At 42.8% G+C, this 13498-nt stretch overlaps 1 protein-coding gene across 2 annotated transcripts in view; it reads left to right on the top strand.

Moving 5' to 3' along the window:
• The window catches only part of grik2 (glutamate receptor, ionotropic, kainate 2), a 340023-nt gene that overhangs the window by 8364 nt on the left and 318161 nt on the right, over nt 1–13498 (top strand). The window lies entirely within an intron of this gene.

The raw sequence follows: 13498 nt of genomic DNA, 5'->3' as shown, positions 1-13498 counted from the left end.
TTACAAGCTCCTTAGACTACGATGACCTGGATGACTGAGAACCTTCAGAGTCACATGTATGAATGAAAGTGCAGTCCAATAATAATAATGTGAGCAAACACAAACCACAAGGTCAAATTTATACGACAAAAACACGGAAAGTTAGAGCAACACTAGATGACTTTTTGTGACTATTTCATATAAAGCTGTGAGTAACTGGAGGAGTCCTGATGGAGCTTGGTTCTGCCTCTGAAACGTGTTTATTTTTGCGTATCTTTTCCATCTGCTTCTGGTTAAAAAGCTCATTCACAGAGTTTCCTCACTGGCACAGCTACCTCACCGGAAAAGTTTGAGTCATGAAATTTGCATTTTGAGATACTTATCTCACAATTTTGAATTCTGGATGACAAAACAAAATGTCAGTAATTGTGATCAGGAAGCTTCTACTCAGTCCCAGGAATTTATGACATAGCAACATGTTCTCTGGTTATTCGTGTTTAGACACAGGAATTGTAACTTTCACTGAAATGTAAATGTAATTTATTAACTTCAAATTTAAAGATACCTAATTATTAATCTGAAATTTCAAGTTATCAGTGGTATTTTACTCAGGCGGGGAAACGAGCTTCCATAGTTCCCAGATCCTAAAAGGAAACATAGTGGAGTTAAAATACCGTGAAAATTGCTCAAAGGCAGAAAGGCCGTCGAGTATTACACACACACACACACACACACACACACACACACACACACACACACACACACACACACACACACACTCAGAAAAGAGACAATATGATATAAGAGACTATGATGATTTTCATCTTTACTGTTTGGACGGCCACACTGGGATTGCTTGCACTGTTTACTGCGTGTGTTGTCACACTTTCTAAATTTGTGTCGCCACACGAGACACAACACTGCCAGCAAAACGCTGCAATGTATCCTCCTTGTGTTTTCATGGAAATGATGACATCAGCGATATTTCCTAGGCAACAGACCTGGTATACAGAAAATCCAATATAACACGAACATGAAGAGAGAGATAGATAGATATTATCTATCTATCTATCTATCTATCTATCTATCTATCTATCTATCTATCTATCTATCTATCTATCTATCTATCTATCTATCTATCTATCTATCTATCTATCTATCTATCTATCTATCTATCTATATGTTTGTGTGTGTGTATCTATATAGCTATATATATATTAAAAAATTCCCCCCTCGCCCCTGCGGGCGGTTTATCCTTCAAGCTCGGGTCCTCTACCAGAGGCCTGGGAGCTTGAGGGTCCTGCAGTATCTTAGCTGTTCCCAGGACTGCGCTCTTCTGGACAGAGATCTCCGATGTTATTCCCGGGATCTGCTGGAGCCACTCGCCTATCTTGGGAGTCACCGCACCTAGTGCTCCGATTACCACGGGGACCACCGTTACCTTCACCCTCCACATCCTCTCGAGCTCTTCTCTGAGCCCTTGGTATTTCTCCAGCTTCTCGTGTTCCTTCTTCCTGATATTGCTGTCATTCGGAACCGCTACATCGATCACTACGGCCGTCTTCTTCTGTTTGTCTACCACCACTATGTCCGGTTGGTTAGCCACCACCATTTTGTCCGTCTGTATCTGGAAGTCCCACAGGATCTTAGCTCGGTCATTCTCCACCACCCTTGGGGGCATCTCCCATTTTGACCTCGGGACTTCTAGGTTATACTCGGCACAGATGTTCCTGTACACTATGCCGGCCACTTGGTTATGGCGTTCCATGTATGCCTTGCCTGCTAGCATCTTGCACCCTGCTGTTATGTGCTGGATTGTCTCTGGGGCATCTTTACACAGCCTGCACCTGGGGTCTTGCCTGGTGTGATAGACCCCAGCCTCTATGGATCTTGTGCTCAGAGCTTGTTTCTGTGCTGCCATGATTAGTGCCTCTGTGCTGTCTTTCAGTCCAGCTTTGTCCAGCCACTGGTAGGATTTCTGGATATCAGCCACCTCCTCTATCTGCCGGTGGTACATACCGTGCAGGGGCCTGTCCTTCCATGATGGTTCCTCGTCTCCCTCCTCTTTCTTGGGTTTCTGCTGCCTGAGGTATTCACTGAGCACTCGGTCAGTTGGGGCCATCTTCCCAATGTATTCATGGATGTTCGTTGTCTCATCCTGGACCGTGGTGCTGACACTCACCAGTCCCCGGCCCCCTCAGGGTGCTGGACTGGGGGTGAAACCCTCCATGCATGGTAAGGAGCTTTCTTGTCTTTATGTCAGTGGCTTCTATCTCCTCCTTTGGCCAGCCTATTACCCCAGCAGGGTATATATATAAATAAGCATTGGGGATGCAGGTCTTATTGCTGTGTGTGTGTGTATTTTGAGGAGCCATATTTCAAGTCTACTCGAGCACTTACTTCACGCTAGCTGGTGAAGTAAGTGATGAAATCTTGAACATAATCAATAGTGATGATGGAAGAAAAAAGAAAGAAAATAAGGTCGAGGTTGAAAAATGAGGCAGGTTATGGATTTTGAATTGCACTCTAGTCAGACAGGATTACTGTACATCAAAGGAGATTGGATCATTTATATACAGTATTTGGCAGAACAGGCTCTGTGGTTTGAGTGTGATTATAATATGAATCCATGGAGCATGTTAAAGATTCAGCGGGGATTGTGATGAAACCCTCTGGGGCACAAAGCAGAACTCAGGGCAGACAGAGGACTGGGAAAAAGATTCAATTCATAAGGCAGAGGATGCTGTTTCAAGTGTCATTTGAGAATTAGTCAACCTTCCAGGAAAATGTTATGTTTGCTTTCTGTAACAGTAAAATGACAGTATCGATATGAATCTCATATCTATGTGTTCAGCACAAATGAGAGTCAGGCATGGTTAGCCTAGTTTAATACAACAACTCAAAGAGAGGCTGGCACCAGATAATAAGCTTCTTTTTATATTCACGTCACACTAAAGAGGCATGACAGTTCAAAAGACTGACAAAATCCAGAAGCAATGAAATCCAAAACACAGGGAGCACAAATGAAGACTTGGGAAGATGAGGGGAACAAAGAATCACCAGGAAAAGGAATAACAGGGCACAGGTGAGTTCATTCAGGAAGGACCAGAGGAGGAAAGTCAAACCGGAAAAACACAAGAGGAGCCGAACGAAGGCGGAGAGTAAACCCACACAGGCAGAGCACTGAGATCTACAAATCTACAAAGTTAGCGTTGGAATAAAAACTGTTATGTGTTATTATCTGTCCAAGTTTCTAACCTTGAACCATGTGATAAACAGGAGCTAATTAGCTTAACCCTTGTGTGGTGTTCGTATTTTTGTTACTCAGCCAGTGTTCATGGGTCTGGTGGACCCGCTAGAGTTTTGGCTTTCCAAATTAACACTATCAAACAATTTTATGTTAAATTACTCAACAGATGTTTACTTCATCCCAATTACAAGACATATGAACAGCAAACATGGTTAATTTTTTCCCTTTACCTTTGTTAGATCACCTTTATGAATTAATGTGCTTCTCGTTTTTCTTTTATATAAAATGTTATAAATAAATCAGTTATAATCAAGTGGAGTGAGTGGAAAGACACAACACATTTACACGTGAAAAAATAATTAATTGTTTAATTTTTCTTTTGAAAAAAACTGAACACGGGTCTCACAGACCCGAACACCATACAAGGGTTAAAGTTATCTGCCACAGTAATCACCCTACAGCTAATTCAATTCAATTCAATTAAATTTTATTTATATAGCGCCAAATCACAACATAAGTCGCCTCAAGGCGCTTCATAGATACAGAGAAAAACCCAACAATCATATGACCCCCTATGAGCAAGCACTTTGGCAACAGTGGGAAGGAAAAACTCCCTTTTAACAGGAAGAAACCTCCGGCAAGCGAAGACACATCATATAAACCTGTTGACCAAAACGATCTTTTTGATTGATGGAGGCTTTTCACACACACTGGGTCATTCAGTAATAAAACAGAGACTTTGTCAGACGTCTTATCTATCAAGCACATCTTAGTGCATGCAGGCAGAAGCAGTTATTCCAAGCTTGCTTAGGACACACTGTATACACACAGACGCAATCATGGGGAAGACTGCTGACTCGACAGTTGTTCAGATGACATTCATTGGCATAAACCACCGAAGGTCATAGCTGACAAAGATGGCTGTTTGTAGAGGCGTATTAATAGAAAGCTGGAGTAGGAAAAGAAATGCACAAGCATGAGACAAGGGTGCAGCCCTGAGGATATTGTCAGGAAAATTCTTGACGGTCCTTCCAGGTATTTGGGATAGTTTTCCAAGAAATGGACTCGGGGTCGCATCAAGAGCCACCATAAATGGGCTGCAACTATCACAGGCCTAACACGAAGGCACGTTTGAAATGCTGAAAACACAAGACGTTTCTCACCTGGACTGAGGATTTAGTTTTTGTGAAGATTGTTTTACGGTGATAGCAAATTTTGCAGCTCATTTGGAAAACAAGGTTGTAGTGGAAGAAGCTTCCAGGATGTTTGAGGTGCAGTGTGATGGTTTGGGTCCAAAGGTAACAGCCATCTAACATTTTTAGAGCACCTCCAAACTACTACTGTTTACTTTGCTCACAAACCTGTTACTGCACTTGGTGGCCAACAAACTCACCTGACTGGAATCCCATAGAGAACCAATGTTGTCCAGAGCTTCAGTCATACCTCAGCAGTGACACGCTGACCGCCTCCATGCCCGCTGCACTGATGGTGAGAGAGCCCTGACTCAGCAATGACTGTACAAACTTACCTGCTTCAGAGAAGTTGGACTTTTCTGTATTGTTAATTATTTTTTGATTTAGGAAAAAGCTGTCTGTCATTTTAATATGTTGTGTCATTGTTAATGACACACTGCGTCTCAGTGGGACTGTCTATGTGAAAGGTTCAATTAAAAAAATATTCTAATCATTTCAGAAACAGCTAGAATTCACAAAGATTACAAATAAGACAAAAGAAAATCCTCGAATTAGCATGTTTATATTTATTGACTGTAGAATATGTGAAGGTTTATATTCTAATTATTTAAGACATGCACTTACGTACCAAACTGCCGACCTTACTGAGATCAAACTGAGCAGTCAGGAACAAATAAGGAACAAATAAGGAATATGTTTTAACAGTGTAGCAGGTTTCTTTGCCTGTAACATTACTATATCATCAAACACACACACACACACACACACACACACACACACACACACACACACACACACACACACACAGCAGATGAAAGCAGAGGTTGTGGGTGGAATCATCAGCATGAGTAATCTGTACAGTAAAAATGGGAGCTGTCATGTTTGGAAAGAGCCTCTCATTGTCTTTGTTCACAATCTTATAATCACTTTTCAATCATATTTAAACTACTGCAGTGATTTGAGTGAATGTGAAGCTGCGTTCAGTGTGCATGTGACCGCAGACACGGTGATATTTACTGGGAATGTGTTTGCTAGCTCGTACTGAGCAAACTCAATGAGAAGTGTTAGAAGTCAAGGTGAGCCAGAGCTAAGCTGTCATTTCATTTGTAAGTATGCTGGCTGAACTACTTTGACCTCAATCAGAGAAACTCATCTGATGTGATGGAACCACATTTTTCAAAGAACATACTTTTCATGCACTCGTGTCTGAGGAACAATTGCATGTTCAGGGCTGAGCTGTTTCACTTCCTGGGAGAGGGAAATCAGCTTTTTCTGCTATTAGTTATTAAAAGTCTACTTCATCATGAGCGCTGTTTGCATTTTGTAGTCTGTGCTCAAGGTGACAGATATGGGACATAACAAACTCCTCTCCTCCTTCCACAATATGAGAGAGCGTACACCTATACAAAACCAATAATGCTGAGCACAGAGCTTTTATATTTTTAGACTCAAATTCACTGCTGCTCTCCTTCAAGTGCCTTTGTGCTCATAATGAACACTGTGCTGTGCAAATGCGGTTTATGTATTACCATCTGCACTGCTTTCACCACTAAGTGCCCCTTCACTCAGAGCTGTATATATATATATATATATATATATATATATATATATATATATATATATATATATATATATATATGTCTGTTAAATGTGTGGCTGCATTTCTCAGCAACCCGACTACGAGTGAGCAGAAGCTGCTTTCTGACACTGCGATGAGGACACGAGGGTATCTTGTGTATGTTGCACAGCATTCAGTTTTGATTGTTGGATGTCATGCTGCAGTGATGGCAGGGTGATCGCTCCCAGTGGCTGTATAAATAAATAAAAGGAACCGATCCTTACTAAAAGACAAGAAATACACAGCTGTAGAGTGCAAGCATAGACTCTGTGCAGTAATGCAGGGAGACGTTTGCTTGTTGGCTGGTGACCCTCTCCTGATGACTGATGGTAGAAAATGAAATGCTGTCACTAAGGACAGTGTGGGTGGAGACGGTCTGTGTGTCGTCCACAGTCAGCTGTGAGCAGTGCTTTTAATGATAAAGTACCTCTCCATGCTCCGTTGGCCTATAAACTGTTCCATAATGGCGTTGTTAACATATTCCAAATGTTATCATCTGACACTAGTTCAAATGTTAGATTGTCAGTTATGTTGAATAAGTTTATGTGTTGTCAGGTCTTTGGTTCCATCTTCACACATCAGCCTGTGAGCTCGCTCAGGCAAACTTGAACTGTACTGTGTCATTCACACTGTTGTGTATCACTCCCCTCTTTAGACACACACTCCCACAATTTAGCATCCTATTTTTAGATGCAAAACCAAAAACAAACAACTCATCTCTATGAAATGTCATTATTGCTTTCTCAGCTTGTGCAGAACCTGTAGGCGACGCTTATTCATTACTTCCCAGTTTCTTGTCCCCAGAGCTGTGGGTGGTAATGACCCAGATGACAAACTGATGGAATAAATTGATCATTTCAAATCTGATAAAAGTGATTTGTCTGTTTTCATAATAACTGATCAAGGGGCAATGAAGTTCAAAATCCCAAGAATATCCTTTCCAAAGGTGGTTTCACGTATTGTGCCATCATCAGTCAGACTAATGATTGTACTGTGTTTCACTGAGTGACTTCTATGACAAGCCGTACCACAGCAACACGTCCTTTTACTTGTTCTTCCAGTTTACAATGATTTCATACTGAAACCTGCACTTTTACTGTACTCGTGTCTTATAAGGCTGAGAACCGTCATTACTTCTTTCCTGCCAAATATTTGTCTGTAAAATAAAGACAGCACTTGTCCTTTGTTACCAATGTAGGAGTTAAACCTTATTATGAACCTCACTCTATTCATCTGCTGGGAATGATGGTACTGAAAGTAGAGCTGAAATCTATGAATAGCATTCTGACATGTGTCACCTGACACTCACGGTGAGTCAGTGCAGCATGGAGAGACGTACTGATGTTGACCTGTTGTCCCTCCATCCAAACAGGTTTTACTCCAGAGTGGCTCTCAGTGAAGATTCGATGTGGCTTAGCACCAGCCTTTCAAAGCACTTACTCACAGTGGGTGTGAGAGCCACAAGTAATGTGGCCTTTGGGAGCGGACAGGCACAATGGTGTGGGTGTGACCTCTCACTGCCACAGTGCACGGACCCGTTTAAGGATAGTCCACGGTGACAGTGAGAGGTTAAGATCCTCCAGAAGCTGATTGCTGCCCAGGACGAATACTGCAACATTTCCTGTGCAAACACTAAATGTTGTGTTGTCATTGGTTGTTTGTGTTGCTGTGCTGCTCCATTTCAAAGCAGGTGATTGAGCTTCACTGTTGCTATTGATAGCATCTATAGCTTATGTATAATGGGGTCCCCTCCCTGGAATGACTGTGAAGCTTCAGCCTGTAGTCTGTATCTGTGGTGGCTCTCCTCAGGCTGGACCTGGCAACGTGAAGGCCGACATCCCTGGAGCTCGTGGATTGTTTGAGAAGTATCACATGTGCTTAATAGTGACACTGTTATATAAAAACAAGGCAGTGTAATCCTCGATGGCACACACACAGTTACAACAATGACAACCATGAACAGATCAAAGTGTGAGTGCTGTGATGAGTGTCTGTCTGTTTGTGCACCAGTTAGCATTAGAGTAAACACACAGCCCCTCCTCTGCTCTTTGCAGAGTCTGTGCTTCTGTCTCCACAGTGAGCTGTGCCGACCGGTAGAACAATAGTTTGTTGAGAATGCTAGTACAAAGCCAGGTTGATGATGATCCTTATTAAGGAGTGCCACGTGGATTTCTGTGCCACCATGATCAGCTGTACCTGGTTTGTATTCTGGCTCTGCAACCCTGCTTCTGCTTCGTGCGCTCCACCACCTCCCGTCTTCAGCTCATTGTGGTGATCACCTGTCCTGTGCAGTTTCTCCTCTGGGATGTGTTCGTATGAAAAGGTCAGATTTAAATCTACCACGCAGCAAGAAGCTCAAGTCTTTAGTAGTTCCTTAGTGTGGAGTGTGGTGCAGAGGTTTCTCATACAGGGCTATTTTCACCCTCTCAGAGTTAATTCTTTGTTGTGCTTGGACTTTTCTTTCAGTTTTCTTCAAGCAGGGTCAGAAGCCCTGCAAGGCTTTCTGCCAAACAGCATTCAGAGGGAGAAAGATCACTTTAAGTGTTTGCTGTGCACCTCACGCATCGCAGAGGACACAGGGTCTAGCAACCAAGTGAGTTCTGTACGAATGAACTTGCAGATCATGGATTTCAAGATGTAGGTGATATTCTAATGGACTGACAGACTGGAGCTTGTGTTCAAAGATTTAACACTCGTGAATTCATACATTTCCTTTAATGTGTGTGAAGAGTGCACGCTCTGTTAAAACGGCAGTTGTAACAAGTGTCACCTTGCAGCTTTTTGGCACTAAAAACGACGTGATTTTCACAGTGAATGTTGGGACTTACTATATACAACCAACTAGAAATGATCCATGTATGTACTGAATCAGAGTGCACCAAATGATTATCAGCTTTTGTCATTTGGTCAGAGGCCAAATCATCAGGAGCCTGCTCGAGTGGAAAATATTCCACAGTGTTCAGTGGGAACCAGCAGAGCCTCCTGAGGAGACACTGCATAAATGCGACATCTTCTTATTGGTCATGGTTACACTCCCACACATTGGCCCACAGGTCTAACACACCCAGGCCAACAATCAGGCGTACGCAAAGCAGGAACTTACTGTTCAATTCAATGTTATTTATACAGCACCAAATCACAACAACAGTCACCTCAAGGTGCTTTATATTGTAAGGCAGAGCCTCCGATAATACGCGTGCGGACTGTGGCCTTGATTTATATGTTTTTATATGTTATGTATATGTTATCTCTACTTTCTACTCTACGTGTAAATGCCCCCAATGCCACACTTAATGGCCAGCCATGAGGCTTCCATCAGATCTACTGGTCAAATCAGATTTGGGTCGATTAGAGGCTGTATGTAGGCCAAAGCCTCGACTGACCAGTGTTTATCCCCTTATTGGATATAGTTTAGTAATATTGTCAGAAGCCAGCCACCTGGATGACCAAGCCACTTTCTGTTAGTGGACACTTGATGCAGCAGTGTCCAGACTGTATGCACCTCCATCAGATTAGTTAAAATTAGTTGGCAGGAAAGAGAGAGGGCAAGCAACAGTTTGGAGTTGGTGGCAAGGTGTTTTTTTTCTGGGGTTTTTTGGTGCTCAGGTGCCTCATGACCAGCTCCTGCACGGCCTCTTAGATGGTTCTAGGCATGATAGGTTGGACCAGGCTGCTGCCGCCAATTGGGTTAGAGGATTTTTTTCCGGATCTGGGTTTGCCTGCATGCCTGGGTCTGGAGCACTTCACTTTGGATCCAACATGCCCTTGCAGTGAGACACAGCGGGCACCGATGCGGCATGAAAGAGTACTGTTGGCAGCTGTGCACACGTCTTAAATAAAGAAACGTGCTTTGCTACAGACTACCCGGTGAATGCACTACAGACACCTCTCAGAGTTGCTTCTTGACTTTTGCTGCACAAACTAGTGCGGCTGCTTGTGCTGCTCGGTCCCTGTGTGTATCTGCTGGTCCTAGCATGCTACTGCATAAATAAAGAATATGCAAATGTGCAGCAGCTGAGTCAATCAACTCCACCTGGCACTGTTCCCTGACCTACTGAACCCCACCCGTACTCTTACAGCTGCACTGAAACCACACTCTCCTCCCCACAGGGATGATCTGATATCCTCGTGTCGGTGTTGTTCCCACATCATCATAATAAATGTTGTTCCAGGTTCAACATTGCAAGTGACCAATCACATTGTTGTGACGTCCCCCTTTTGTGCCTTTGAAAAATACCGCCTTAAAAAATCTACTTCACTTGCGAGAAGAGAAACAGCGTCTGTCTGCCGATCCAGGACCTTGAATTCTTTGCATTTCAGGATACTTTCCTTCCATAAACGGTGAGCATTATACATATTGTCCTTACAGAGGCGCTTTCTCTTCTCGCAAGTGAAGTCGATTTTTTGAAGGCGTTTGCTTTTTCGAGGTCGCGGATGACGTCAGCAGAAGGTGATTGGTCACTTGCAATGTTGAACCTGGAACAACATTATTTGTGATGACGAGGGAACAACACCAACTTTGCATTGATGAAATGACAACTCTTTCAGGTATGTGAGGACAATCATTTTCACTGAGGCAAGTGTTGCTGAGAAGGTTTTGAGTACTTAGCTGTTGGTGGTGATCACATGTATAACATGGTGAGTACAATGGACCCCTCTTAAGGCCCAGATAATAGTGCTAATACCCCAAATGTCCTCAGCTAAACTCGCTGGAACCACCCAGGTCTGGTCATTGCTGTTGTTGTTTTGCCTGTTCTTCTTTGCCATGTTTACTCTGTCTTCACATCTCTTCTTCTCCTTGGTATTTTTTCAGAGTACCAGAAAATGAAAAGCTTTAGCTGAATGACTTTATTTGCCTTTTTGCCGTTGGTCCGAATTATCCGTTTCCTTAAAATGAGTGTAGCAGTGGTGGCTTTGTGAGCAACACTGTCTTGGCCTACGGCCAACAGGCTGCTGGTAAATATATTTAAATCAGTGCTAAGCTGCTTAAAATGATTATAGTTCACTCATAGCTAGTTTATAGAAATTTGAAGCTATCCCAGGCTGCCAAACTCAGTTACATGGATAAAATAAATATAGCATTTATCATTTTACAGTTTCAGGTGAACAAAGCAGAGGCCGGTGAGCTTCTGTGACACACTGAGCCCCTGTCCACTGTGTCTGTTTCTCCCAGTTTAAAACACATGCCGCATTCTTCTTAAGCTCATGATACTGCCATGTTTATGGGTGGTTACTGTGATGCATTAAATCTTTACACTGCTTCATCGTGCCCTTGGCTTAAAATAGGACGTCTCTGCAAATCAGTTATGTATATATCTGTAATTAGCTGAGATGCTGACTGAGGCTGAGCTGGAGGTGACCTAATATTGACCGAGACTTCCTGTTCCTGCTGTACCAGAACACGCCGAGGACATAAGTGACCAGATCCGTTCCCTGTGTCACTGCAGCAGTAATATGAGACACACGTCTCATGGAACTCATCTCTCCCTGTGATTTGTCCTACGCTTTAGTAACTGTGTCCTCAGAGCCGCATCCTTCTGCCACGATGACTAATCACTGAAATATATTTACACTTTGCAGTTTTCTGCCTTTTGCAGACTCACCTGTGAAAAACACTTTGAGTGCTATATCATACATATGTATATGACACACACACACACACACACACACACACACACACACACACACACACACACACACACACACGTATATATAGGTCCTAACATTCAACGTTTGGAAGCCAAATCATGGTTTCCAAACGTAGCGTGAAGAACTTCCTGTGCCCAGTGATCGTAGTTTGTGCAGACACTTTAATATCACAGCATAAAACTCCTGCTGCAACTTTGTTTGCTCTGACTGGCTGTGGTCGTCCACTGAGGGTCTCACTGTGATTAGTGGTTTGCTGTGATAGCATGTCCATGAAGCACTCCAGTATACAGTGGGTCTACTAAGGTAAGCTGACGCTCAGCCACTGAGAGATAAACAAGTACAACAAAGGGTCAAACACTCCAGGGTAGGCAAGTCTGATTTCAGTACCACAACCACAAACAATAGTATGTTAAAACCAATGGATTTAGAAAATAGTGGGTCTTCATCAGTTCTCATATTTGTGTAAAACAGGTGACCTTAATAACCCACTGGTCTCTCTGGCAGTACTACATTTAGCCATAACTCAACTAAAAGTAGTAAATTGAAAATGTAATATCCAGTACTTTGAATAACAAAGTAATCACAATGTTCCACAGGCAGCTGAGCACGAAGCAAAGCTTGGTATCTATAGTATTGCTAGAGTAGTGTTCAATCTCCTGAAAGCAATCTCTTTCTGTCTGAACCGTCCAGATGTCTCTATCTTTCCTCCCACTGCCTGGGAGACAAGTGTTTGGAGACCACTTCTGTATATATTGTAGGTAAAAGCCTCTGATTGAGAATGGCAGCAAAGCCTCTACCAGTCAATAACTCATTTGGAAGGGGTTATGAATTAGAATGATCTTGCTTAGGGGAAGGTAGACTCCAGCCCATATCCTGCCCGGAGTTGCTGAAGAAACTGGAATAATAATCCTGCAGGAAAATCGATGGCAGAATGCCTGCCACAGGGACAAATACCAGCACACGCCCCTTTCCACACCACACAACTCTTATCTGCCGATCGGCCGAATATCTGCTGATATGCTATAAATCCAATTCTCAGAGATGTTATATTAAAATTTCAGGACATTTAAATTAGCCTGTGGATGGAGAACGATGGCTTCCGTCTCACAGGGTCTGGGATTATATGTCAATGATGTCCTCAGTGCCAGGAAGGTTTTTTTTCCTTTGCTTTCAGTTTGAATGACGTGTAACTGATATTGGGAGAACCTGGTTTCCATGTCTTCCAGCAGTTTGTGTGTGCTTGCTTGTTTTTGAAGAGTCTGTTTTTTCTCAACTTTGGAGCACAGTGGTTGGTCCAATAACTCAGCAGCCCTTAAACGCACATGCAGATAATAACGAGACAAAATGCAGAAAGAACAGCAGCAAAACACAGCAGGAGTCAGTGACAGCAACGCTGATTCAGCTGGAAACAGAAGGAATAACATGACACTGAAGCTGAGCTTTAATGGGCTGCAAAGCTGCTTGCAGAGCTAGCAACAACTACTGCTAGGCTGAAGCTTCGTATTTGCATATGAGACTTACCAGAGAAGAGTCTCAGCCTAGCCATCAGTTGGCCACCATCACTGGATCGTGTCGTTCGTGTCTTTCATGAGCGCTTTGGTTTTACTCAATGTTGACTTTGAAATTCAGTCCCTGTGTAGTTTAGAGAGATGTGCTGTTTGACTTCAAAATGTCCTGTTACTACATTCACTATGCAAGCTGACAAATGGTGCTAAAGAATGATGCTGGATCAAATATGTCATAACTTGAGAATAACAGCGTTTACACCATAAAAGAACCAAACACCGTAATCACAGTTGGGTGTGATTA

Source organism: Aulonocara stuartgranti, assembly GCF_965226115.1.
Source record: "Aulonocara stuartgranti genome assembly, chromosome: 11".
Classification (NCBI taxonomy): Eukaryota; Metazoa; Chordata; class Actinopteri; order Cichliformes; family Cichlidae; genus Aulonocara; species Aulonocara stuartgranti.
Note: the sequence above shows the minus strand (reverse complement) of the source record. Positions and strands in the feature narration are given on the sequence as shown.